Genomic DNA, 26,223 nt, shown 5'->3' on the forward strand with positions numbered 1-26,223 from the left:
TTCCCAGATGTAAGCTCTCTGTTCTGCTGTCTTCAAGTCGTTTTCAGGACTAGTTGTATTTGCTATATTTTCATGTTTTATGTGATTTTAGGAGGAGGTTTCTGCCTTGCTTCTTATACCATCTTTTTCCCAGAATTCCAAAAACACTTTTAACAATTGGTTCACAAACAGTTCTTTTGAGATAAAAGTACTGTTTTAAATACATTTTTGAAGTTTTTCAAAAAACTTTTTTGCAATAAAAAACTTATTCTTGCAAAAAGTTCATCAGCTATTTGCTTCATGTTTATACCTGTATTGTATCTATTCAAATGCTCTTGGTTAATTACTTTCACTGTGCTCTTACAGTATTCTCTATTCTTCTTTCATGTCTACTTTTACGTAGGGACTTCCAGGAGGCATATGTGACTCCAAGCTTGCCTTTATAGGGATATCTCTTCTACTCTAAGTCAGAATAAGTGCCTATAAATATTTTCATTTAGCCATTTTCAGAGTTAAGGTCTTTGGCAGGACTGTCATGCAATTTAGAATTATCATGTTACTTACTCTGCTTTGTATAATTATTTTAAGTTTTATATTTTGTTGTTTAACTTTTGTAAAAGTGATGTACCCAGTAAGGAGATAATCTTCAATATGGACTATATATGGGAAATGCCTGACAGTTTCTCCCTCCTAACCTTCCTTGTTAGTCAAATGTGGCCTTAAGTGATTTCCTACTGCTGACTATTTCCTTCTGACATGGGACATGACAGCTAGGAAAGGTCCTTCCTGGCACTAAGGGACAAAATCACTAAAAAGAGAAAACCTGACCCTTGATCAGCAATGCTTTTGGAGAAAGATTTTGATCAAAAGGAAGGAATAGGAAAATTAATAAAGGGAAACGTCACTGACATGGCATTTGGAAGTCTAAAGGGGAAGCTCTTGTGTCCAGCACTCCTTGTAAATCTCTGATCCCACTGGAAGAGGTAGGCACTGTACTGTTTTAGCTACTTTACTACTGAGCAGAAAGAAGAAGGCTTCTGCCTTCCACCTCCCTGCAACAGCCCAGTCAATAAGAGAATGTCACAACTTAGCCAATGAAAACCCACAACATATGAGACTGGAAGTTTACTTCTAGTAAACTTCAATCAATTAACTTTTTGCTTAGAAAAGCCCTCCCAAATCAGCCATTTTCATCTATAGAAGAGTATCCTTTCCTCTGTTCTTCAGACATGCCTATGGTTTGCCATAGCTTGTCCCAGATTGCAATTCTTTGCTATTCCTGAATAAACCCATTTTTAACTGACTTTTATTTATTTATTTTTATTAAGGTATCATTGATATACAATCTTATGAAGGTTTCACATGAGCAACATTGCGGTTTCAACATTCACCCGTATTTGTTCCCCCCCACACACACCCCATTGCAATCACTATCCTCAGTGTAGCAAGATGCTATAGAGTCATTACTTGTAACTAAATTTTATTTTTAAGGTTAACAAATGAATGTATCACATGCAGCCAGAATTATCTTTGAAAAATACATATCACATTATGTCAATTTCCTATCTAAAATCTTTAATTTCAGTTAGGATATTTTCTGCTTAAAGTAACAGAAAAACTGACCATCAGTAGTTCAAATAACAGCAGTACATATATTGCACATAACATGAGGTCTGAAGGATGGATTGATGAAGCAATTCAACAATATTATCAAGTTTCTTTTCATCCTTCCATTCTGCCATATTCAAGTGTCAGAGTATCTGTCTTTCTCATGATGAAAGCATCTCCGAGTTTATATCTTCTCTTCACAAGAGTGTTTTGAGTAGGAAAGTAAAAGCAAAGGCAAAAGAGCATTTTCCCCAGCACATTTCTCTTTTATCAAGGGAAATATTTTCCCCAGAAATCCCTCAGGAAGGATTGCACTTATGTTATGTTGGACAAAACAGTGTCAAACACCTGTTCCAGACCACCTGATGTGAAAAAAGAAATAGAGTACAATCAGTGAATTAAATACATTTATCTCAGTGAGGACAGTTCCACTTGGACATTTGTGGGAGTTGGTTGTCATAAAGACAAGGGGCTGCTGTAGGCATCTAATTGGTATGGAGAAGCATATCTTACAAATGTACACAACAGTTTCTCATAATAAAGAGTTGTCATGTATCTTGCAAGATTTTCACATGGGCCCTGGGAAATTAGTACAGGTGAAAAACCAAAACATACAAAAAAAAAATAACAACCTGTTAATAGTTTCTGAACCTTTTTTTTATGTATAAACACAAAGTTCTTTTTTCTGAACATTTTTCATATAGAATGGATAATTGAGGGATATAACTACTTTGAAAACTGTGGAAATATTATACTTTGCTAGCAACTTTACTAATTATTTTTTTTCATATTGAAAAATCAGTTTGCCAAAGTGGGCACCAGTCTTGGCTTTAAACATCCAATACAACAAATTTGTGCCTTCGTTTATATTTGTTTCATTCACATTGTTTCTTTTTTAATTTCAGCTTTATTGAATTACAATTAACATCAAATTGTACAATATTTAAAGTGCATATAATGGGTGATTTGATAAATGTATACATTGGAAAAAAATTCCCCCATCTAGTTGATTAACACATCCACCACCACACATATTTATCTTGTGTGTGTGTGAACATTTATATTCTACTCTCTTTGCAATGTCAATTATACAGTACAGTGTTATCAGCTATAGTCATCATGTTTTACATTAGAGCCTTAGACCTTATTCATCTTATAGCTGAAAGTTTGTATTCTTTTACAAACCTCTTTGTGTTCCCCACTACCCACTCCCTGGAATTCACTTTTCTACTCTTTCTTTCTATGAGTTTGACTTTTTTTAGATACCACATATAAGGGATACTACTCAGTGTTATATTTCCCTATCTGGCTTATATCGTTTAACATAATGCCCTCAAGGTCCATCCATGTTTTTGCAATTGGCAGGATTTCCTTCTCTTTCATGGCTGAGTAATATTCCATTGAATATATATACCTCTTCTTCTTTATTTCTTTATGGATACAGAAAACCAACTCCTAGGTTCGGGAATCGAATCATTTCTGGACAGATTTAAAGAAAGATTTCTAAATAAATTCCATGGCTGCCTGGCAACCAGACTCCAACCTTAGGTACAGTCCAAAATTTTTTGTGTGTCCTTCAGTTTCTCTCATCAGCATCTTACAGCTTTTATCTCCTTGGTTAAATTTCTTCCTGGTTATTTTATTCTTTTTGAAGTAGCCATAGATGGGATTGTTTAATTTCTTAATTTTTCTTTTTAAGAGTTCATTATTAGTATGTAAAAGCACAGCTGATTTTTTAATATTTATTTTGTATTTTGCCACTTTACTGAATTTATATATTAGTTCTCACAGTTTTGTGGTTGAGTCTTTTGGGTATTCTATATATGAAATATGTCATCCATAAATAGTGATAGTTTTGCTTTCTCTTTCCCAATTTAGATGCCTTTTATTCCTTTTTCTTGCCTATTTGCACTGGCTAGGACTTCCAGAAATACTACTGAATAAAAGTCAGGACTGGGCATCCTTGTCTTGTTCATGATTGCAGAGAAAAGATTTCAGCTTTTCATGATTTAAAATGATGTTAGCTGTGGCCTTATTATATATGTCCTGTTTTATATTGAAATACCTTTCCTCTATACTTAGTTTCTTAAGAGTTTTTTTTAGGGGGAATAATAGGTGCTGAATTTTGTCAAATGCTTTTTCTACATTTTTTAAGATGGCCATGTAATTTTTATCCTTCATTTTGTTTATGTGGTGTACATAAACATTGCTTTGTGAATGCTGAACCATCCTTGTATTCTAAGGATAAATACCATTTGGTCATGGTATACAATCTTTTTAATGTATTGTTGGATTCAATTTGCTAGTACTTTGTTGAGGAGGTTTACATCTATGTTCATCAGGGATATTGGCTTATAATTTTCTTTTCTTGTAGTATCCTTGTCTGGTTTTGGTATCAGGGTAATGATCACCTCATAAAATGAGTTTGGAAATGTTCCCTCCTCTTCTATTTTTTGGAAGAATTTGAAAAAGATTGGTATTAATTCTTGAAATGTTCAGTGGAATTCACCAGTGAAGCCATCTGGGTCTTGGATTTTATTTCTTAGGTGATTTTATTTGATTTGTTCGGTGATTCTTTATTAATGAGTCAGTCTCCTTACTAATAATTAGGTTGTATGTCTCTAGGAATTTATGCATTTCTTCTAAGTTGTCCAATTTGTTGGCATGTAATTGTTTATAGTAGTCTCTTATGATCCTTTCTATTTGTGCAGTATCAGTTGAAATGTTCCCTCTTTCATTTCTAGACTTATTCCTTGGAGTTCTTTCTTTTTTTCTTGTAAGTCTAGCTAAAGATTTGTGTATTTTGTTTATCTTAAAAAAGCCCAGCGATCAGTTTCATTGATCTTTTCTATTGTTTTTTTAGTCTCTATATCATATATCTCTATTCTGATGTTTACTTCCTTCACTCTGCTAATTTTGTGCTTAGTTTTCTCTTCTTTTTCTTATTTCTTGAAGTGTAAAGTTTTGGTTGTTTATTCAGATCTTTATTTTTTCTTAATGTAGATATTTATTGCTATAAATCTCTCTTAAAACTGTTTTTACTGCATTCCATACATTTTGATATGTTGTATTTCCATTTCCATTTGTCTCAAGGTATTTTTTTTATTTATCCTTTATTTTTTTCTTTGAGCCACTGGTTGTCCAGTAGCTTACTGGAGCAAGGCATAAGGAAAGCACAAAGATAGCATCCATAACCCTCCATCCCCAGAGAACACCTTAGCAGGCCCTTAGATATATACCAAACCAGGAGCCTGCCCCTCAGGTCAAAACCCTAGGACAAGCAGATAGAACTCTCTCTCAGAAAGACTGTCGGTATATATCTGTCTGCTTTCTATGGTGTGCCCTGGGGGTGGTAGCCAGCCAAGAACTGTCTTTCCATTTGCTACAGTCCCATTGAACCCATCCAAGCAAGCTCTTCTGGCCACCAGAGCCAGGAAATTGAGAGGTGTCCTTTGGGTATCAGTCAAGGGAACCAGGACACCAGATGTAAATAGAAGCACTAGATACATATATAAGCTCCCTTCCATGAGATACCAGTGCTCTAGAGTGGCAGAAGGGGAGTGCAAAGACACCACCCACCTTCTGGGGTCGCTGGAGAGGATTACAGTCAACCTTTATATGCTTAATTAGAAACACGTCCTTCAGGCAGCAGCTATGAAGATAAATAAACCTGTTCCACAGAAAGTGTATCAGTCTCTTGTCTCTCTTATGTGCCATGAGGGTGGTAGCTGGTTAAGAACTATTTCTCCATTCGTTACAGTCTTGTGGACCCATGAATGATCACTAGTGCTAGATAATCTAGAGGAATCCCCTGGTCAGCATCTGCAAAAATCTCCACATCCTTCCCAGCATTTGTTATTCTTACTCTTTTTGATGCTGGTCATCCTTACTGGTATGAGATGATACCTCCTTGTGGTTTTAATTTGCATTTCCCTGATGATTAGTGATGTGGAGCATCTTTTCATGTGTCTGTTGGCCATTTGAATTTCTTCTTTGGAGAATTATCTCTTAGTATCCTCTGCCCATTTTTTGATCAGTTTATTTCCTTTTCAGGTGTTGAGGCATGTGAGTTCTTTATATATTTTGGATGTTAACCCCTTGTCATATATGTCATTTACAAATATATTCTCCCATACTGTAGGATGCCTTTTTGCTTTGCTAATGGTGTTCTTTGCTGTACAGAGCTTTTTAGCTTGATGTAGTCCCATGTGTTCATCTTTGCTTTTGTTTCCTTTGTCTGAGGAGATGCATTCAGGAAAAATTTGCTCATGTTTATATTCAGATTTTTGCCTATGTTGTCTTCTAAGAGTTCTGTGGTTTCATGACTTATATTCAGGTCTTTGATCCACTTCAAGTTTACTTTTGTGTATGGGGTGAAACAATAATCCAGTTTCATTCTATTGCATGTAGCTGTCCAGTTTTGCCAATACCGCTTGTTGAAGAGGCTGTCACTTCCCCATTGCATTGAAGAGGCTGTCATTTCCCCATATCCATTCAGTGATTGTATGTCTTTTGGTTGGTGCATTCAGACCATTTACATTTATGGTGGTTTTTGATAGGTATGTACTTATTGCCATCACAGGCTTTAGATTTGTGTTTACCGAAAGTTCAAAGGTAATTCCCTTATACTATCTAACAGTCTAATTAACTCACTTAATATGCTATTGCAGACACAACCTAAACATTTTTTTCCATTCATTATATACTAGGATTCGTATTCTGTACTCTTTGTCTCTCCCTTGATTTGACTTTGGGGATAGTTGATTTCATTTTGTGTCTGCTTAGTTATTAATTGTTTCACTTTGCTTTGGTTTTATTTCCCCTGGTGACAACTATTTAGCCTTAGGAATACTTCCATCTCTAGCAGTCCCTCCAAAATGCACTCTAGAGGTGGTTTTTGGGAGGTAAATTCTCTCAACTTTTGCTTATCTGGAAATTGTTTAATCCCTCCTTCAAATTTAAATGATAACCTTTCTGGGTAGAGTATTCTTGGCTTGAGGCCCTTCTGTTTCATTCCATTAAATATATTATGCCACTCCCTTCTGGCCTGTAAGGTTTATGCTCAGAAGTCTGATGATAGCCTGATAGGTTTTCCTCTGTATGTGATCTTTTATTCTCTCTCCAGCTCCTTTTAAAAGTCTGTCCTTATCCTTGATCTTTGCCATTTTAATTATTATATGTTTTCGTGTTCTCTTCCTTGGGTCCCTTGTGTTGTAAGATCTGTGCACCTCTATGGCCTGAGAGACTATCTCCTTCCCCAGATTGGAGACGTTTTCAGCAATTACCTCCTCAAAGACCCTTTCTATCCCTTTTTCTCTCTCTTCTTCTTCTTTGCAATATGTCCCTATAATGCAAATATTGTTCTGTTTGGATTAATCACACATTTCTCTCAGTCTTCTTTCATTCCTAGAGATCCTTTTTTCTCTCTGTGCCTCAGCATCTTTGTATTCCCCTTCTCTAATTTTGATTCCATTTACCATCTCTTCTACTACATCTAATCTGCTTTTAAATCCCTCCATTGTAAGTTTCATTTCAGTTATGGAATTTCTTAATGGGTGAATCTCCATCCTAAATTCATCCCTGAGTTCTTAAATATTTTTCTGTACCTTCATGTGAATGTTTGTGGTTTTTATTTTGGACTCTCTTTCAGGAAGATTGAAGATTGGTGAGTTCAGGTTCACTTGGGCCCTTTTCTGGTGTTTGTGAGATTTGGGGTTGAACCAGGTTCCTTTGACATTTCATATTTGTACATGGTGCTGTCTAGTGCCAAGAAGCTCCGGTCTCTGGAGCTACTCAGCTCCTGGAGTGATTTCAGGGGTTTCAGGGGAGTGGCACTGGTGCCTGGAGGAAGGAAAAAACTGTTTCCTGATTCCCAGCTGCAGTGCCTGTTTCCATTGTCAGAACCAGTGGGTCGAGCACACAGGTGTTAGCCTCTGTGCTTTGCGTTCATAGCTGCCTTAGGTGGGGCCTCCCTCCTGCTGGCCTGATGCCAGGGAATGTACTGCTGGTTTGTGAGGTGCCGGCAGGCAAGGAGGAAAGCACTGCAGATTGCTGCCAGAGACCAGCTCCAGTGAGTCCAGGAGTCCCTGAAAGAGGAATGGCATCAGCAAAAATGAATGAATACACAGACACTAGCAAAAGCTGAGCCTGGCCTTTAATGAAGAGTAGCAGTTTGTTTTTATACTCTTTGATTACATAAAGTAAAGTGTAAGCACTGATCATTTATTTGACACATAGCATGGTTACATGAGTTTGGAAAATGAGATTAAATCACTTGGCCTTGTTCCTAGTTCTGCGGTTGGAAAATCTTGCAAAAGTTAGATAGGTGCCAGACTCTTGGTTTCTTTACAGATGACTTTCTAAAGTTCACTATTCTATTTTTTTTATGTAGGGCCCTCATTCTTTCACAGCTATACACCTGTTCTTCATGTCCAGTAGGACGAAAGAGGCTCTCTCTAAAAGGACATGATGACATTTTGGCAGGAAAGGAGAAATTTTATGGACTGTGCCTTGGACCCATTTTCAGTAAGACTTACAATGGAGATTTTTCTTATCTGGAGTTAGGTAATGCCCTGTTCTTATTTGTTTTATAGTTTGCCAGGCTGTTCTTTGGCAGGCTAGCTGAAGAATATCATTTGTTCTCTGTACCCACCTATTGCCATTAATCATCAAATATGTTATTTGGAGGCCATGTAGGGGCAGGGAAGAAACCTCAACCCAGGCAAATCTTCTATATCTTTTCCCCTATAAACTTGGGTCCAATACTCATGGGGTCTCACTTTCCCATCACCAGGGGTAGTCACATGGGCAGTAATGGTTTTTTCCAATTTCCTGTAGTGCCAGTACCTAAAATTTTCAGGGAGAATTGGATATGGTCTCTTCCCTGAAGGGGCAGCTTGAACTGAAACCAAAATAATCAAATTTATTAGGAGGGGCATTTTGAACAGTTGGGATATCAGGGTTGCTCCTCTAGGAAGGCCACTCTACAGTCCCTTCCATTCAACTGCCTGGACTGTGTCATCAGGCTGGTGGTTCAGATGGGCTCCCAACAGATTGCCTACCACACTTGGGGGGCCTTGGAGTTGAGTAACCAGCCAGGGATATGGAGTGCCTGAAGCTCCTGAAAGTTTCTAACCTGCTGGGCAGGATGCACTAAGACAACCTTGTCAACCTACCCCTTCTCTAGAGCAGCAAGCTCTGTGCAATCCGCCCCCCCTTCAGCAGCCATCTCATTGCTAGGCAGCCTCTCAAGAAGCCTGCCTTTCCTTTGTCTCAGAGCAGCTATCTGTGTATCCCTATCCTCCACAAATGGTTGGAATCTCAGTTTCTGCAAGTATTCCACCTGTCTTAGCTTTCCAACTGCACTGATCTCCAGAGCACCATGCAATGTAGGTTTGGTGCCCAAAGCAGATCTCCAGAACTGGGTGTTCAGCAGTCCTAGGCTTCCATTCCCTTCCTGCTCCACTTCTCTTCCTTCCGCTGGTGAACTGGGGTGGGGGAAGGGCTTGGGTCCTGCTCGATCAATGCTTTAGTTTATTACCCTGTTTCATGAGGTCTGCTCTGTTCCCCAGGTCTATGCAGTCTGGAGCAGCCTTCTTTCCTGTTGCTCTTTTAGGATTAGTTGTATTAACTATATTTTCGTATTATATGTGGTTTTGGGAGGATTTCTCAGTCTCACTTCTCATGGCACCATCTTTAATTTCCTACATTCATTAATTGATTTTTGAATATTGTACTAGCCTTGCAACCTGGAATAACTCCCACTCAGTGATGGTGTATAATTCTTTTGATACAATTTTGGATGAAATTTGCTTGTATTTTATTAACAATATTTTAAATTATGTTTACTAGAGTCATTAGTCTGTAGTTTCCTTTTCTTGAGATGTCCTTGCCTGGTTTAGGTGTTAGAGTAATGCTGGCATCATGGGATGAGTTAATTAGTACTTCCTCTGCTTCTATTTTTGAAGAGATTATTGATAATTGATATAATTTTTTCCTTAAATGTTTGGTAGAATTCACCAGTGAGTCCATCTGTCTCTTGTGCTTTCTGTTTTGGAAATTTATTCACATTATGTCTTTCTTCTTGAATGAGTTTTGACAGATTATGTCTTTCAGAGAATTGTTCCACTTTCTCTACATTATCAAATTTGTGGGCAGAGAGTTGTTCATAGTATTATTCCTTTATTGTCTTTTTAATGTCCATAGGATCAGTAGCTGTGTCCTCTCTTTCATTTCTGATGTTAATAATATGTGTAGTCTCTTTTTTCTCTTAGTTAGCTTGCCTAAAGACTTGTTGATTTTATTGATTCTTTCAATGAGCCAGCTTTTGGCATCATTGCTTTACTTTATTGATTCCCTATTTCAATGTCATTGATTCCTGGTTTAATTTTTTTCCCTCTATTTTGGATTTAATTTGCTCTTCTTTTTCTAGCTTCCTAAAGGCAAACTATGATTAGTGACTTTAGAGCTTTCTTCTTTTCTAATATATGCATCCAGCACTATAAATTTTCTTCTAATCACTGCACTGCTTTCACTGTGTCCCCCACATTTTGATATGTTGTGTTTTCATTTTCACTTAGTTAAAATTTTTTTAGATTTTCTCTTGAGATTTTGTCTTTGGGTCATGTGCTATATAGAAGTGAGTGGTTTAGTCTCCACATTTTTGGATTTTTCCAGTCATCTTAGTTACATTTCATCATGGTCTGAGTGAGATCTTTTGTGCTTTCTATTCTTTTATGGCCCAGGATATGGCCTACCTTAGTGAATATTCCATGTGGTCTTGAGAGGAATGTGTGTTCTGCTTTTCTTGGGTGAAGTATTCTATAGATGTCTATTGTATCTAGTTAATTGATTGTATTGTTGACTTCAACTTTGACCTCACTGATTTTATGACTACTAGATCTGGCTATTTCTGATAGAGGGTGTTGAAGTCTCCAATTGTGATAGAGGAATAACCTATTTCTCTTTGCAGTTCTATCAGTTTTTGATTCATGTAGGTTGACACTCTGTTAGTAGGTGCATATAGGTTAAGAACTGACTTCTTGGAGAATTGATCCTTTTCTTTTTATGTAATGCCCTTCTTTATCTTTGATGACTTTTCTTACTTTGAAGTCTGCTGTGTTGGGAATTAATATAGCTACTACTGCTTTTTTCTGATTAGTGTTATTTGGCATATTTTTCTTCATCCATATATTTTTAATTTATATGCATATTTTTGTTTAAAATGGATTTCTTATAAGCAATGTACAGGTGGGGCATGTTTTTTGATCCAGTCTGACAATTTCAATCTTTTAATTGGTCCATGTAGACCAGTGATGTTTAAAGTGATTATTGATATTATTTGATTAATAATTTGTTGCTTTTTTCTATTTGTTGCTCTTGTTCTTTGTTTCTACTTTTGTCTTCCACTGTTTTTCTGCCTTTTGTGGTTTTAATTGAGCATTTTATGATTCCATTTTCTCTCCTTAACTTATTAGTTATATTTCTATTTTAACTTTTTCTAATTGTTGCCCTATATATACTTATATACATATATTTACTTATATATAAGTGTACATAAGCATATATATAATTTTACTTATATATAAGCATATATATAATATATACATAAGCACATTATCAAATAAATTGTTTCTATTATAACTTTGAACAAACTTATCTATTAAATCAATTAAAAATGAGAAAGCAAAGAGTTTTTATTTACTTATTTCTTCCTTGATACTCTCCCTCTTATGAAGAGTCTGGTTTCTGTTCAATTTGATTTAAATTCTTGGTTTTTAAATGGTTACATATTGATCAGATTTTATGTAACTTCTTAGGCTCATTTTGATAACAAGTATTTCTATGAATATTCTGTTTCTTCTTTTTCCAATGGAACTAAAAGGATTGATGGCAAATTCTATGATTTCTCACATTAAAATCTAAGTAGCTATTAAAGATATTCATCTGTTTATTGACTTACACAAGCATCTCTCTCTCTATCCATCACCTCATTTACACTTTAGAAAAAAATGATTTGAATATTTATATGCCAGGTGTCATAGTAAGCACTCATGTACAATTGAGGATAACAGTGTCCAAGAAGGCCCCTATGATTCTTACCTTCTGGTAATCACAACGTTGTGCAGTTCCCTCCCACTTGAATCAGTCACCAAGACATATATGAGGGGAAACCAAGGTGTCCTACCAACATGTGTATAAGCCATCTTGGAAGCAGGTCTTCCAGACACAAACTTTCAGAGGACTGCATGCCCTGTAGACACCCTGAGTTCAACTTAATGAGACACCTGGGTCCAGAACCATCCAGCCAACCCACTCTGGAGTTCCTGACTCACAGAAAATATGACATAATAAACATTTATTTTTTTAACCTGCTAAGTTTGGAAGTATTACTCAGCAACAGGTAACTAATATTTGCAGCAAGCCTTTAGAAAAAAATTGCTTAGTTAAGCAATCAGTGCTTACAAAACTAAGATAGTTTTTAAACTATTTTTCTTAAGATTCCAGGCTTATTAGAAACATATTCTTTGAAAATCAAATAAGAATGCTGAATTAAGATATATAGTTGTCCTCTCATGTTTCTCTTTCTATCCGGAAAAAAATCTGAAGTCTTTAAGCAGGCAGCCTAGAATGTCTTATCCACCAAAGGGTCATGTACCTACCATTAAAACAATCACTTGCAAAAGGAAAAGGAAAAACCATAATTATTTTAGACCATTCATGATTTATGCAAACTATCTTGGCATATCATCTCTACTATAAGAGCAAAATGTAAGTTCTCTTGGCAAGGAAAAGGATGAGACATACTCGTGTAAGCTTGTCTAACTGACTTTAAACTCATCTCCACCTTGCTCTCCCTTCCAATTCCAACCTTTCTGAACTACAGCTTCCCTGCCTGTACACATGCTGCAAGCTCATTTTTCCTCTCTTTCTCTACTTGACATTCCTATCCATTCTTCCACATTTGCTCATAGGTCATCAAATCTGTGGAGTTCCCTGTACATTCAAGCAGGGATAAAACCTGCTTTTGTACCCCTTGGTGAGAAAGGGCTTCCAAGGTCCAGCCACCTCCTCTATGGAAAATAAAACACCATGGAAGCTGAGGTATAGCTTCAATCTTAGAAGTAATATGTTTCTAACTTAATTCCTAGATTTTCATCCTGTTGCTGGGCAGCTGCATCTGGGGAGGTCTCTCCCTGTGCACTAGGTGAAACCTCAGTCTGGAGTGGGGGAGGGGTCTTGAATCTGAAGAAGAAAGAATTCTCAAGCAGGTCAGATGAGTGTACATAAGGAAGGAATTTACTAAAGCTAGAAAAGGAGTGAATGGCAGCTGCCTTGCAGGCAATAGAGAGCAAGGAAGAGCAGAGGGAGGAAAGGGAAGCTCATTGAACTCTTGCTTGGCATAGGGGAAATCCCTTGCCTACTCCTGAAACCAGAGTCACCTGGCATCCCTTGTCTGCTTGAATCTACATGACATGGAAACTGAGCTCCCACCACCTCATGATTTGGGGGAGCTGTGGAGCACTGTTTGGAGTGAGATTATGTTCTGAGAACTTCCCAAAGTAAAGAAAGAGGATTTTCAGGCAGGCTACTAAAGAGCACGATTGTACAACTGCAGTCCTGTCCAGGTCACGCAGGTGACAGGAACTTGCAAGCCCAAATCAGAGATCTCAGTAACCCTTCTCTATTTGTCAGAGGTAGAACAGAGAAAGTGAAGACTTGTGCTTAGGTCTAGAAAATAGAATGAAATAGCAAAGTAAGAAGGATGCTTACATTGGAAGAGCGCAGAGACAAGATGTACTAAGTTGAGCACTGAGAAGTCTTTACTTAAGGCAAAAAATACACATTCAAAGAAAGGTGAGTGAGGAGAGGAGGTGCACTTATGGGTTTGGGATTCTGTCTTTTAAGGTTCAAGAATGGGGCAAAGAGGGGGTGGGGGAACATAGGCTTGACTTATGGTCTCATGATGTGTATTCTCTGGTGAGAGACATTACATCACCATCCACAGTCAGTCCACCAGAGGAATTTCTTGATCCTGTTCTTCTCCAAGGTAGTAGTTACCCTCAAGCAATGGGGACATATCATTTAGGACTGCTTGCCCTTCCTTAAGATAGGTTGTTGGCTGATTACCAAAGAATATGTTAGGAATCTTACCTCTTAACTTCCTGGTTTTTGAAATGGAATCTTAGCCTTAAGATGGAGTCCTTCACTCTGTGGCATCTTACTACACTGATGGATGGTGACTGTAATGGGGCATGGGTGGGACTCCATAATGAGTGTGAATGTAGTAACCACATTGTTTTTCCTGTGAAACCTTCATAAGAGTGTATATCAATGGTACCTTAGTAAAAAAAAAAAGAAGATGGAGTTCCCCCTGTTCTTACTATACTTTTTATATCTTGCATTTTTCCTCATAGGCAGGAAGTTAATAATGGTGCTTGTCCCATGTCCCATCCTTACCTCAGTCCCAAAGAATCAGTGGCTTAAGGATTCATATTCTCTGGATTTGATTTGTATTTTTTGGATAAAATGAGGATCAGAAGAACACAAGAAGCAATCTAACATTTCTCTCCTTTAACCTTCCTACTTGCTAAGAGTGGAATTAAATCCCTCCACTGGTTCTTGTTTTCTAAGAAAAGGTGCACAGCTGTTATTGGAGGCCAGAAAAGGATGCAGAAATGGGAAGGGAAATTGTGGGTATTTTGGTAAATTCCATAGTTAAAGACACACATTGGCAAAGCGTTTTTTATCTTTCCTGGAAGGAAACAATTCCTTTGTCCCGCTTATCTTTTGAGAAAAGAAAAGCACTCAGAAAAGGAGGGTGTGGGAAATGCTTTACTGAGGTTTCCAATACGGGTGTTCTCTGTCGCGCGCCCCGTCCTCGCCGGCAAGAACAGCACGCAACAACAGCAGGATTCTTCTGCAGAAAGCTTTATTCTTCAGCTCTTTGTGAAACAAATGAGTTGGGCAGGACCCAGAGGGGAAGGAGAGGCTTGCTTATATAGTTCTCATGCTCTGACCTGGTTGGTGCGGCTCCATATGCCTTATTAGCATAACCATTTGGTGGGTCTCATTGGTCTTTATGCCAAGGCACAATTAGCATGTAGTTTAGTGGTGTGGGATGATTTGTCATTAGGAAGTTCGGGGCCTTCCGGCTGCCCTGCATTGGGCGCTATTTTCTGAGCGCGGCTGCCAACATCTCCCCCTTTTTTGTCTAACAGAAGCTCAAGGCGGAACTTGCCAGCAGAGGCGGAGACAGAGGCCTGACCTCCATCATACTTCCTGATGCCCCCTTTTTGGAGAGGGGTTCTGGGCATCTACCCCTATGCAGTCAGGCATGCCTCTCAGAGGGGTCCAAGACCTCTTGCAGTGCTTTGCCTCGCATCCTCTGGCTGGCGTTGGGACCGCTTGGTACAAAGGGTTTGGACCCTTTTTCTCAACCCTCTTGCACCATGAGCTTCTTAAAGAAAGCTGTGATTAAGCATTGAGGTACTCGGGCCTGGTGCAGTGCCACATGGGCTCAGGGTGCAAGAGCTACCTCAAGCTAAAGCTGAGCTTCCTTCTTAAGCATATTGAGCCACACTTGGGGAGAGGCGCCAATGTCTCTCGCCATTAGGGCTTGAGCAAGGATCACCTTGTCCTTATGTTGATTGCGGAGTCTGCATAACAACCAGAGTAGGAGCATGAGACCTCCAAGCATGAACACGCCCATCCCAGCCATGCCCGCCCACTCCTTGACGTGGGAGAGAGCTCTGAGGAACCAGGAAGAGAGTCCTTCTGCTACGGAGATATCTAGACGGGTGGAGTTGATGTGGATTATTTCTCGCCGCAGTTCTTCTAGTGCTCCATCAAAGTCCTGGGACCAGTTTCCTGAAAGATACTGGGACAGGCCTCGTGACAGATTAGTGAAAGCATTTAATACTTCTGTTAGTGATCCTGGCTTGTTTGTGGCTCTGTAATATGGCTGCGGCTAGGCCCGCGTTGGTGAGTGGCCCTCCTATTTCTCTACAGGCTTTCAACCAAGCGTGTATCCCTTTCTGTTTCCAGGGTGTTATCGCCTGTCTGCATTCCTTGGTACATTGTTCAAATACTAATTGCTCTACCAGGGGCATCGCTTGTTCCTGATCTCCAAATATTCTGCCTGCGGCCTCCATCATACGAGCGACAAAGTCAGAAAATGGCTCGCTCGGCCCCTGAATAATTTTTGTCAAATTGCCTGATACTTCTCCTTTGTTGGTGAGGGCTTTCCATGCCTTGGCAGCGCACGTGTTTATTTGTGCGTATACCTGTAAGGGGAAGGCGGTCTGGTTGGCTACCCACTGTCCTTGGCCCGTCAGCGTATCATATGACCACGCAGGCTGTCCTTCGGCCGCGTTTGCGCGTGCCTGGGTCATACTGATATCATGCCACAATGCCTTCCATTCTATGTATTGCCCCATACTAGAAAGGCATGCCTTAGTTACATATTGCCAGTCGGTGGGTGTCATGGCTGTCTCTGTTAATCTCTCAACTTGTGCTATGGTGTAGTTGGCACTAACTTCATAAGCCCGAACGGATTCTGCTAACTCCTTAACTTGTTTATGGCTCAGGGGCTGGTGAGAGCGTACGCCATTATCCTCAAATACAGGAAACATTTGTCTAATTGCCTGAAGAGTATCTGGGTGGCAAAAGGAGAGTGCGCCACTCACGTAAGGTGGCGGGGCAAAGGGCGTCGGGGGACACCCTGCTTTCATTTTTTCCTTGGTCCGCTTTTCAACTTTGCTGGTTCCCTTACTTCTACACTCTGCGGTTTTATTTTCTTCCCCTTCCTCTGCGGACGTTAATTCCTCCTCAGATTCCCTATTGGAGAGTTGGAGGTCCCTCAACTCTTTCCAGGGGTATTTACTATTTTCTCCGAGGCGATCGTCACTCGCTTCTCGGGGCTCTTTCGCTTTTGCCCTAGGCGGGCTTTCTCCCTCACTCTGAGGTTTCTTTACCTTCGTTTTTGTGGCCTTTTTTCGGCCGCGCGCGCTCTCTGTTTCCCGTTCCGTTTCTGACATGCTCTCTTGGATATCTGTCAATGCTCTCTGACCTTCTTTTATTACCTTTTCACATCTCTCATCTTGCAGACAAGCTCTAATCAGTTTCCAGAGGGGCCTGGTGCCTCCCCTCAGGCTACCCTCCTCCTCCTCTCTATCAAGATCTTTCCCCAGTTTGTCCCAGCTCGGGATTGAGAGGGACCCTGAACAAATGAACCAGAGGGCCACACGGTCTATCTCCTTCACAAAAGATCCTAAGACTTTGCTGGAGACCTTCAAGTTTCACTCTTTGAGAGCTGTCTGCAGCGCCGTGACTAATGACGGTGCATTCCCCATGGTGCCTCCTTATTTACAGAGAACCATCAACCATTATCCTAAAAAGCAGGGGCCTCTCGGAACTTACCCCTCCGGGCTTTCTTCTGACCTGCAGTTCTGAATCCTCTCCAGATGTCTGAAGGGTCCTCCCTGTGCCGGTGATGTTCTGGTTCCCAGGATTCGGCACCACTTGTCGCGCGCCCCGTCCTCGCCGGCAAGAACAGCACGCAACAACAGCAGGATTCTTCTGCAGAAAGCTTTATTCTTCAGCTCTTTGTGAAACAAATGAGTTGGGCAGGACCCAGAGGGGAAGGAGAGGCTTGCTTATATAGTTCTCATGCTCTGACCTGGTTGGTGCGGCTCCATATGCCTTATTAGCATAACCATTTGGTGGGTCTCATTGGTCTTTATGCCAAGGCACAATTAGCATGTAGTTTAGTGGTGTGGGATGATTTGTCATTAGGAAGTTCGGGGCCTTCCGGCTGCCCTGCATTGGGCGCTATTTTCTGAGCGCGGCTGCCAACAGTTCTCATTGGTTGCTGAGCATCTGCAAGATGCAGGTTAATCAGAATTTCTCTGTAAAAGTCCTATAAAAGAGAGAGATGCGGATTTAACATCTCTTTTACAAAAAACAAAACAGGTTTTTAAAAATTGTGCAGTAAATTTGTTTTATTTCATGATGGGAGTCTAGAAAAAAGGGGCTCCACACGGTGGGGATGTAGCTCAGTGGTAGAGCGCATGCTTAGCATGCATGAGGTCCCGGGTTCGATCCCCAGCATCTCCAAGCTTTTTTATTTCCTTATCCTGAAAATTATCTTTGTTCTACTTTGCGGTCACAGCCTATTCCTGTAAAATCAGAAAATTAATCATCTTAAACCAACTACTTATAATTTGCTCGTTATGCTGGTAACGCTTCTCTTTCAAACTTTTCTGTTCATCATCAGCAAAGTTTACATATGGTTTTCTGCAAAGCGAAATCAAGAATGACTTTTGGTCTCTGTTCCAAAAAAAAAAAGGAAATTTATCCATGTAAACTCGAAAATAGAAGATGTGCGAAATAATTCGTATTTTCACTGGTTTCAAGTTCTGAGGCTCCAAAAGAGAAAGAATGATTTCCTCGAAAGATGCTTACAAAGAAAATGCACCCTTCCCAGGCAGAAGGCTATGAATGTTTTGGGTAAATTTGGCTTCTCAAAACGTGACAGTTCTCCTCTCAGGAATGGGACACAAAAGAGTGAAATAGAAGCATTTTGACGCAGACATGTTTTTCCCTCAGCGCATTTTGCCGGTGAGTTCACAGCGTTCACATAGCTGGGGATTTACGTTCTTCTCCACTGTTCTCTTTTGTAATCTAAATTTGCCTCACTGATTCTAAAGCTCTTCACTTCAATTTTCTCCCAAAATCCACTTCTCTTTCTTAAGCCTGGCCCTTTGGTACCATTCATGAGTAAGTATGAATGGCAAGCTCCTTCGTGTATTTTGTTGAAGGTCTACTCCCTTTTGGAATGCAGCATCTCTTGTATTATGGTGCTTTAGTCTCAGCTTCCAATTGGTGACACCCTGTCACATTAGCAAATGAAGGAAATTTAGAAAACACTTTTTTGTGACTTTGTTTTCTCAGCCAGGCCTCTAAAAGCTTCAGAGTGATCTGCAGACCCTGCCTGGCTGTGGTTAAGTCAAGGACTCAGGGACAGACCCTGGGAATGTAACAAATTCTTACAGGCTACCTTCCTTTATGTCGACTCTAAAGTTTTGTTCTGTCAGCCATAGGTGTATCCAGTGCTTGTGTCCCACAAATCTTTAAGAAAAAAACAAAACTCAAGGTATAGACTTTAGAATGCGCCTGTGAAAGTATGGTGCCCTGAAGCTTAGACTCTGTTAGCTGGTATTAGCTAGGAAGTGCTGTTGTAATAGTTAGATAACTAGGCCTGAGCAGGGAAGGGGAGAAGGACTTCCACCAGTGTTTACATTCTGCTAAATGACCTGCTTATATTCTACAAATTCCCTGTAAGCTCTTCTAGGGAGACTTGGAGCAAGAAGATAGATAACAGACTGGTCTAAACTGGTTAGTTCAAACATGGAGGAGAAATTGACCCAAACTCGATCTGGCTACTTCTGGCTGAGGAGGGGTGGTGCGGGCAGGGTTGGGTTGAGGCTGGTGGGAGGCTGGAGGAGGCTTGGAGGGGAGGGGGGAGAACTGATGTACCAGCATGGTCTTGTGTACTTCTACCGTCCGACTTCCCTATCAGTGGTCAGAGTTTCCAGCAGATATGTAGTCCTTGTTTCCCAGGACAGACACATCCAGCATGATCACCCAGGCTTCTCCCTGTACAGTACAGTTGTCCGGACAATGAGAGACAGACTGAGGCTTGTTCGTAGTAGGCAACCTGGATGAAACAATGGAAAGATGAGCATTGGGCAGGACAAGGGGGTATATTTCCTTGGGGATTTGGTGGAGGGTCTCATACCCAGCAAATGGTCTTGCCAGCTCCTCTTGGGCAGCCAGATTGGAAATCTCAACATTATAGCAGCCCAGTACAATTGGTCTCTCTGCTGACAAGATATCTTTTGAAAGGAACATATTTTAGGGACCAATTGTTGTAGTTGGAGCATACCCTATGTGATGCATCTGTTACAGACCCAGTTTGTCAGAGCCAGATGAGTCATTGTGGCCAGCACTAGTGCAAGTAAGGGGCAAACAGAGGGGCCCTGTCTCTCTAGAGCTCCACCTATCATGACTGGGTGCTCATTTGAGCCTGAAAATATGGTGCCATGGGGAGTGTCCCAATAGCTTGACATCTGTGGGAGTGGTAAGGATCACCATGTATGGTTCTGTCCACCATGGTTGGAGTGACTGAGGTTGGAGTTCTTTAAGAAGGACTTCATCTCCTGGCTGTAGAAACTCCATGATTCCTGGATCCGAGGGGGAGGTGGGTTGAGGCAGGAACTGGTTTGCATGTTCCCTGAGGAGATGTCTTAGGAATGAGAAGTAAGATAGGTAGGAGGCTAGAGGGGGTGGAGCTGTAGGCAGGACTGTGTTTAGAAGGAAGGGTCTACCATACATTAACTCAAAGGCACTTAGTCCGGTGGGTCCCCTAAGGGCTGCTTGCAATCATTTGAGAACAATTGGGAGTAGGTCTGGCCAGGAGGTCTTTACCTCTAAGGAGAGTTTGGTAAGTTGATCCCTGAGAAGGCCATTGGCCTTTTTCACCTTACCTGAGGATTGAGGGTGATAGGGTATGTGTAGTTTCCAGGAGATATTTAGAGAGTCAGCCACCAGTTGTGTGACCTTTGAGGTGAAAGCTGGTCCATTGTCCAACTGGAGCGACGTTGGGAGGCCAAAACAAGGGATGATGTGTTCCACCAACGTCTTTGCCACCACCAACGCAGTCTCTTGGCAGGTAGGAAAGGCCTCGGTCCAACCTGAAAATATATCAACCATGACCAGTAAATATCTGAGTTTCTTGTGTCTAGGCATGTGGGTAAAATCTGCTAATCTTGTCCAGGTAGCACTCCCCACAGCTGGTGGAGGGCCGCACAGCATTTGAGGGTGTCTTGAGAAGAAACATGATGACAGGTGGTACAAGCCATATGTACTTGGTTAATGGTCTTTTGGAGACCAGGTCGGGGAAAGATAGGGGACAGAAACCTGTGCATAGCCTCTGGACCAGTATGGAGGAATTGGTGAACTGTAGATATGATTTCCCTGGCCTGGGCTTGGGGAAGGGCTATCCTGTCCTTAAGATGTATCCATCCCTGTTGTCCAGCCTTTCCACCCTGGTCTAAAAGTTGTTTTTCCTCTTTGGAATAATTAGGAGTTATAGAGGGGAAGAGAAACAATACCAGGGAATAATCAGGACCCAAGGTTAGTTGTCGGGCAGTAGTATCGGCTAGAGCATTCCCTTTAGTGACCAGGTCGGTATCTGTCTGGTGTCCCCAGCAATGAACAATAGCCACCTCCTTGGGTTCCTGTAAGGCCTGGAGTAGGTGATGAATTGTTTTACCATTTACAATCAGGGTCCCTTGGGTAGTGAGGAATCCCCTTTCCTTCCCGATGGCTGCATGGCTGTGTGCAATTAGGAAAGCATACTTTGAGTCGGTGTAAATGGTTACCCTAAGACCCACCACCAACTGTAAGGCTCGGGTGAGGGCTACTAGTTCTGCCTTTTGGGAGGTAATCACCATCACCTCCACTATTTCTGAGGAGGAGGAAACCACCACGTAGGCCACCCGCCTGCAGTCATTTGAATCCTTGACTGAGCTTCCATCCATGAACAGAGTTAAGTCCAGGTTAGTGAGAGGCATGTCCTGGAGATCCTCATGTGGGAGTCAAAGGGTCTCTGCCAGCTCTGTGCAGGAGTGGCTGGGCATGGCAGACAAACCGGTGGGAGGAAGGAGGGTGGTTGGGTGTTATGGTAGTGACACCTGTAAAGTTAACTGGAGGTGTTCAATAAATAGGAGGTGAAATTCCTGCACTCATGATGGGCTGATAGAGACCAAGGATTTGTGGCCCAGAAGGTCCTGTCTGTAGGAGGGTTAGTTTCAGAGCTTCCTTGGTGAGGCATGCTGCCACTGCCAGTGCTGTAAGGCAGGATTGTCACCCCTTGGCGGTGGGATACAGTTGTTTTGACAGGAAAGCAACCGGTCAGTGTCCAGGTCCTACTGGCTGGACCAGCACCCCAGTTGCTATTCCCGTCCTTTCTGTAGTATATAAAAGAAAAGGTATCTTAGGGTTAGGAACCATAAGCGGGGATGAGGAGATGAAGGCATTTTGCAGTTCTTCAAAAGCATGGGTCACTGTTGTAGGGGAGGTGAGTAGTGCAAAGGGCATTTCTTTGGCAGCAGCATACAGAGGCTTGGCTAATAAGGCAAAGTTAGGGACCCAGTGTCAGAAAAAACCCACCAATCTGAGAAATGACAAGATCTCAGCTCCTGAGGTGAGTGGTAGAAGACCTCTAATGGAGGCTGTTTGGTTCACCGTGAGTGCCCTGGAAGGAGTTAGGGCCACTCTGAGGTATGTAACTTATGGGGTGGATAACTGAGCTTTTGATGAAGAGACTCTATATCCCCATTGAGCCAGGAAGTTTAGGAGGGAAGCCATGCCTTGAGCAGAGGCCTCCTTTCTGGGGCTACATAGAAGGAGATCATCGACCTACTGGAGGAGAGTGCTGACTCCCATGTCATCATGGGACAGATCTTCCGCCAGCGCCTGTCCAAAAAGGTGAGGACTGTCTCTGAAGCCTTGAAGGAGGACTGTCCAAGTCAGTTGTCTATTTCGGCGGGTGTCTGTGTCCTCCCAGGTAAGGGCAAAAGGTAACTGGGAATTGAGGTGTAGAGGGATGGTGAAGAATGCATCCTTAAGGTCTAAAACTATAAAGTGGGAGGTGTCCAAGGGAACCTGAGACAAGAGAGTATAAGGGTTAGGGACGACTGGGTGAAGAGGGACCACAGCCTCGTTGATTATCCACAGGTCCTGAACAAGCCGGTAGGCCCCCAATGGCTTCTTGACTGGAAGGATTGGAGTGTTACAGGGAGAATTAGTTGGTACCAGAAGCCTTTGGGAAAGAAGATGGTTAATGATAGTTTGGATGCCCTTGCGGTGGGCTTGGGAAATAGGAAATTGGACCTAGTAGGAAAGGAGGATGGGTCCTTGAGGTGAATGAGGACCGGAGCATGATGGCTCACCACTATAGGAGTAGAGGTGTCCCAGACTATCGGGTTAATGCTGGTTGATGGTACAGGAGGGTCTGTGGAGGCCTCAGGGCCACAACTTATACTGGCTAAGGCAACGAGTGAACTCAATTGGGGGTTACTAAGTGACAGGGAGATAGAGGCACCAAGCTTGGAGAGGAGATCCCTCTCTAACAAAGGGATGGGACAGGACGGGATGACTAGAACTGAGTGGGTAAGAGGATGGCCCTCAAATGTGCAGGTTACCGGGCCTGTCTCCAGAGCCTTAGAAAGGATTCCCATGACACCCATGACTGAGACCTGGGAAGGATGTAAATGCCCGTGAAAAGAAGGTAAAACAGAGTAGGTAGCCCCCATGTCCACCAAAAAGGAGATGGACTTACCCGCTACCCACTGTGTGGCTCTGGGCTTGGCAAGGGTGATAGGGGTGTTCGAGTCCAGGCATCTTCAGTCTTTGAGTAGGCCCAGCAGGTCTGGAGGGGAGTCCCTCAGGGGGCCTGCCTCCCATGAGACTGTCACAGGGGGACAATCTTCCCCAGCTGGGCACTCTACCTTCCAATGACCTCTCTTACCGTAAACTAGGCAGGGTTTGGTCAGCTTATTGATTGGGTTGGGGCATCTCTTTGCCCAGTGGTCTTCCTGGCTGCATCAGAAGCAAGATCCTGGAGGCTCACGAGATCCGGACTGGTCTTTGCTGTGATGAGAACCCTATCCTGCTGGCCGTAGGGCTGCCGTGAAAGCTCGGGTCTGGAATGCTTTCCTCTTCTCATTGTGCCTCATTTGCACAATGTCAGGTGGCTGAGGTAACAGGGTCATATTCATCACGGGTATTAAAGACTTTAAAGGCCATGGTTATCAGATCATGGAGTGGAGTCTGGGACCCCTCCTCTGCCTTTTTTAACTTATGTCTTATGTCCAGGGCTAACTGGTTAGTAAAATGAGTAGCCAACACCGTGGACCCCAATGATGAGTTGGGGTTGAGGTGGATATGTATAGAGAGAGCCTCGGTGAGCCAGCTAAGAAAGCAGGCTGGGTTTTCATCAGGTCTCTGAGTAATCTCTCTCAGCTTATCATAATTAATGACTTTTTGAGCCATCTTATTCATACCTGCCAGTAAATAGCAGAGCATTCGGTCCCACTGAGTTCCCCCATCTTGGGTATTATAGTCCCATTGGGGTCCATGAGAGGAACCGCCTTGTCCCAATTGGCTCGGCCTGATCCATGTTATGTGCCTCATTTGCACAATGTCAGGTGGCTGAGGTAACAGGGTCATATTCCTCAGAGGTAAGAGTGGAGGTCAGGATAACATGTATATCATGCCAGTTAAGTTTGTAGGCCCGAGTTAGGTAGTCAAACTCTTTGGTATAAACTGTGGGGTTAGAAGAAAAAGAGCCCAGCCATTTCTCAATCTGGGATAGGTCCCCTAGGGAAAAAGGGATGTGAACCCGGACAACCTCTTCTGCCCCCACAACCTCTCAGAGAGGGGCTACTAGTTGGGCCTTTGTTGGGGGTGGCTGCTCTGCCTTGGATCTGGTGACTGGAGGGCTAGACCAACTGGGCACTAAGGGCTGTGTGGACACATAAGATGGCAGCGGGGTGGGAACAGGAAGTGAAAGACAAGATGGTGGCAATGCCAGAAGAGAAGGATACAAACAGGAATCGGCAGGTGTGGGGAGGGGTGTAGGGTCGGGAGAGAAAGGAGGTAGGTCTGTGCCAGGAGGACTCTTGTCCGTGGCTTCTGGAACTGGAGGGTAGGAGGAGCCTGTTCTAGTGGGGGAAGAGGGCAGTGAAGGTGGAAGGAGAGGGGGAGGGGGTGGCTCAGACACCAGAAGAGGAGAGGAGCAGGAAGATGGTGTGGCTGAGAATGAAGGACCTAAAGATGGTGGCAACGCTGGTGAGGACAAAGGACTTACAGATGGCGGCGACACGTGTGAGGGCAAAGGACTTAAAGATGGCAGCAACATGGGTGAAGACAAAGAACTTAAAGACAGTGGTGACATGGGTGAGGACAAAGAACTTAAAGATGGCAGCAGATAGAGGGGGAGGGGATCGGGAGGTGAGGGAGGTGGGTGACTGAGGTTCTCTGGAGGATCTGAAAAGGAGGAAGGACTGGGCAGAGTAAGAGGCTGACAATCTTTAACTGGAGATCAGGCCAGGAGAACCTGGGTCATTGAACACTTAACGTAAAGGTCAGGGCAGGAGCGCAATATCCGAAAGGCCCGGACATACAGGACTTCAGACCACTTCCCAGTTCGGTGACAGAAATTAGGTCAGTGAGGAGCCTAAAATCAAAAGTTCCCTCTGGGGGCCAGTGAGATTGATTGTCTAGAGGATACTGAGGCCAAGTCTGAGAACAGAGTTGGACCAGTTTCTGTTTCTGCATCTCCTCTACTGTATCTAGGGTCACCAGATTGGATATGAGACACCGCAGAGGGTCTGAGCCTCCAATTTAGAGGTGTAGGACCCCAACCTCCCTGAGAAATAAGTTAGCCTAAGAGTAGCCATCTTGAAGCCCAAAAAGCCATTCTGATATATGACTCAGAGGGAACAACTGAAACCAGGTAACTCCTCTGGAAAAACAAGTTAATCAATCATGACTGCTGGCAGCGCTAACCTTTCGGTTAGTTAAGCATAAAAGCTGACCCTACCTTGCTACACCCCCAGGACGTGGCACTAACCCAGAAATCGTAGGTTTGAAAAATTACTGCCTTTGTAGTATTGTTATCTTGCTATGTAGTATTGTTATCTTGTTACTACAACATAATCTGTAACCATGGTAATTCTCTAGGGCTGAATGCCTCAGAAAATCCTATATAACCACTTAGTTGTAAGTACTCAGGGTCCTCGTTGAGACCTGCTGCGACAGGCTGACTTGGACCCCAACTAGTTGGCTTCCGAATAAATTCCTCTTGCTTGTTGCATCAAGAAACGTCTTTGGTGAGTGATTTGGGGCGGCGCCTTCCTCAGGGGAATCCAACATTTGGGGGCTCGTCCGGGATCGGGCGTCCACCCCGCTTCACTCCCGAAGTCGCTCTTGGAGGAAGAGGTAAGATTAGTGGCGCCTTGAGTTGTATGTGTTCTGTTTTCTGTTTCAGTGAGACCGGTCGGAGTTCTGAAGGGTACCCGCTGTCTGGCAGCCGTCTCAATCCCGTAAAGGGGCTGTGACTGCGGTCGGTAGACGTACTAGAGCACCGCAGGCTGCAACCCTGGGGGACGCCCCAGGGAGGTTGGGAGGCCAGGGACGCCTGGTAGCCTCCCGTCTGTTTTTCTGGCAAGGTGAATCTGATGAGATAGGGTTGATTTTCAGGCGCCAGGAATATCAACCCTCTGATTCCTTTCGGTTTCTGTTTGAAAATCTGAGAAAAAACAAAAAGCGGCCGCTGTGTGTCTAATCTGTGTGTGTCTCTGTTTTTTGTGTCTTTCATGTGCCTAATAATTGTTATACTGACAATGGGACAGACTCAGACAACCCCCTAAGTGTGTAAATGAATATATCTTTCTACCTCCGGATGGTATTAATGAAATTGATTTAAAGACAAGCGCTTGTGAAAATTGAGTGTTCTAAAACTTCCAGAAAACCTGATAAAAAAGTGTTAAGCATTAATGCTAATTT

General features: G+C 42.5%; 1 long non-coding RNA gene and 1 other non-coding gene across 4 annotated transcripts; one reads left to right on the plus strand and one right to left on the minus strand.

Annotated features, from left to right (window-relative positions):
* Positions 1–17,580: 17,580 nt before the first annotated feature.
* LOC140846904 (uncharacterized) lies at positions 17,581–25,071 on the minus strand. 3 transcript variants are annotated; one of them, XR_012126411.1, is made up of 4 exons: positions 23,183–25,071; positions 20,136–20,342; positions 19,126–19,306; positions 17,581–18,479 (listed from the first exon to the last, which is right to left on the minus strand). It is a non-coding gene; the product is annotated as an uncharacterized lncRNA (long non-coding RNA). The 3 variants fall into 3 exon arrangements; XR_012126410.1 differs by having other exon boundaries at positions 17,581–19,306; XR_012126412.1 differs by lacking the exon at positions 23,183–25,071 and adding an exon at positions 22,076–23,168 and having other exon boundaries at positions 17,581–19,306.
* On the plus strand, positions 17,632–17,703 carry TRNAA-AGC (transfer RNA alanine (anticodon AGC)). Its single transcript has one exon. It is a non-coding gene; the product is annotated as a tRNA-Ala (tRNA).
* Positions 25,072–26,223: the final 1,152 nt, after the last annotated feature.

Source organism: Manis javanica, chromosome 16, assembly GCF_040802235.1.
Source record: "Manis javanica isolate MJ-LG chromosome 16, MJ_LKY, whole genome shotgun sequence".
Lineage (NCBI taxonomy): Eukaryota > Metazoa > Chordata > Mammalia > Pholidota > Manidae > Manis > Manis javanica.